This window comes from Penaeus chinensis, chromosome 38 (genome assembly GCF_019202785.1).
Source record: "Penaeus chinensis breed Huanghai No. 1 chromosome 38, ASM1920278v2, whole genome shotgun sequence".
Taxonomy (NCBI): Eukaryota; Metazoa; Arthropoda; class Malacostraca; order Decapoda; family Penaeidae; genus Penaeus; species Penaeus chinensis.
In genome coordinates this window covers 4,497,936-4,500,435 of record NC_061856.1, presented here as the reverse complement: position 1 = coordinate 4,500,435, position 2,500 = coordinate 4,497,936, and the positions used below count along the sequence as shown (strand labels likewise).

Genomic DNA, 2,500 nt, shown 5'->3' with positions numbered 1-2,500 from the left:
TATTATTATTATTATTATTATTATTATTGTTGTTGTTGTTATTATTACTGTCGTTATTATCATTACCATTATTGTTATCAATACTTTATTGTCACTGTTATTGTCATTATTGTTATCATTTTTATTATTTTTATTATCATCATCATTTTTATTATTTTTATCATTATTATTATTATTATTATTATCATTACTACTACTATTAGTATTGTTATAGTAATAATACTTATAATAGTAGCAAGTGTATCGTTATCAATAAAAGTCATGGTAGTAATGATAGAAATTATTATTTGAATATTTTGGTGTTACCGTTATTACTATTGTTATTAATATTATTATTTCTTCTACAATTATTTATATTACTATTGCAAGCAAAATCAATCAGAATGACGGTGGTATTGGCACTGGTCCTTGATGTTATTGCAATAGTGATTGCGAAATTTGATTATGAAATGATTTCTCATACATACATGGATGCTTTTACATTTATTCATATTTGCAAAATGAATATTCTATGTCGGTACTACCTTGTTTACAACCAAGAGTTATGTACTTTACAGGTGCAGATCGGGGGAGAGTTACGTGGAGGGATGGGAAATAGGGAGAGAGAGAGAGAAAGAGAGAGAGAGAGAGAGAGAGAGAGAGAGAGAGAGAGAGAGAGAGAGAGAGAGAGAGAGAGAGAGAGAGAGAGAGAGAGAGAGAGAGAGAGAGAGAGAGAGGGGAGAAGAGGGAGAGGGAGACGGAGAGGGAGAGGAAGAGGTAGAGGGAAAGAAAGGTGAAAAGAAAGAAAGACAGAGAGAAAGAGAGAGAGGTGAAGAGGAGAGAGAGAGAGAGAGAGAGAGAGAGAGAGAGAGAGAGAGAGAGAGAGAGAGAGAGAGAGAGAGAGAGAGAGAGAGAGAGAAAGAGAGAGAGAGAGAGAGAGAGAGAGAGAGAGAGAGAGAGAGAGAGAGAGAGAGAGAGAGAGAGAGAGAGAGAAAGAGAGAGAGAGAAAGAGAGAGAGAGAGAGAGAGAGAGAGAGAGAGAGAGAGAGAGAGAGAGAGAGAGAGAGAGAGAGAGAGAGAGAGAGAGAGAGGAGAAGAGGGAGAGGGAGAGGGAGAGGGAGAGGTAGAGGGAAAGAAAGGTGAAAAGAAAGAAAGACAGAGAGAAAGAGAGAGAGGTGAAGAGGAGAGAGAGAGAGAGAGAGAGAGAGAGAGAGAGAGAGAGAGAGAGAGAGAGAGAGAGAGAGAGAGAGAGAGAGAGAGAGAGAGAGAGAGAGAAAGAAAGAGAGAGAGAGGAAGAGGGAGAGGGAAAGAAAGATGAAGAGAAAGAGAGAGCGAGATAGAGAGAGAACTAAAAATTTGAAATATTAGAAATAAAGACATAGTCAGAGAGGAAACGAAACGGTGAAATATAATGAAGATAATTGCATTAACGTTAATGACAACATCAATCATAATGTTGATTAGGGCAAAATTCAGATACCTTTTACCTAGTGAGGAAAATGATGATGATTATAACAATTATAATAATGATGAAAATAACCCAAGTATCAAGTAAGCAATGACAATAATATTAGTAGAGGTTAACAAGAATCAGCACAGAAAAGAAATGATAGTCGAAAAAAATAAAATAAAAATTCCAGCTCGCGCAGACGGCACCAGGCCTGCCTCAACCACTAGTTAAAGAGCAGGAAGCCGGTCTTGCCAAAGATCAAAGCCACACAAGGCAAAGGTTAAAACGGGGTTGAGATAGCAAGGGTTAAGAATGAGAAATTCAAGGGCGTGTCTGTATGCCTTGACAGCTCGGGAAAAAGAAAGTGTAAGCTGTGCTAGGTCAAGGCGAAGCGAGGTCAGGTCAAGATAGGGTCGAGACAAGACGAGGCATTATGGAAGGAAATATTTGTCTTTGGTTTTCCTGTTTTCTTTCTTCTCTTTTATTTATTTTCTTTCTTTTTTTTCTTGTGTTACGATTTGCTGAGGTCGAGAAGAGCGATGAGGTTGCGTCATCAGCTGCCTCGAAGAATTGGAAGCCAGAGGAATTTGGAATGTTTCTGATATCTTTATTTTTATTTACTTATCTATTTACTCATGAATTCATATATTTACCTACATGTTTATTTATCCATCTAATATCACTGAGGACATCCGGTTTAATGAGAAGTTTTTTATTTATTTATTTATATCTTCATTGTAATGTCATTGATGATATTACTGTTATTGATATCATCATCTACATCATGAACATTATCATTGTTATTTTTGTTGATACTTATGTAGATGTGTTTGCTTTTTATCTCTTTATTCATTCGTTTATCTATTTTTACCTTCTTGAATGTTTGACATCAAGGTGTCTACGTGCACGAATATATGGCTGAAAACACGTGATTCCTGTAGGTATAATTATCCTGTTGACGCAGCTGAATAAATCCCAGATGTCGTGCCTGCAAAAAATCCCACACGAGGCATCAACACCCACAGGACACACACGCCGGCTTAAGACGTCTTACACACATATCCACAACACA

General features: G+C 37.0%; 1 protein-coding gene across 2 annotated transcripts in view; it reads left to right on the top strand.

The window, feature by feature from the left end:
* LOC125046214 (zwei Ig domain protein zig-8-like) overlaps positions 1–2,500 on the top strand; it is a 113,707-nt gene that overhangs the window by 87,660 nt on the left and 23,547 nt on the right. The gene's annotated exons all lie outside the window — the stretch shown is intronic.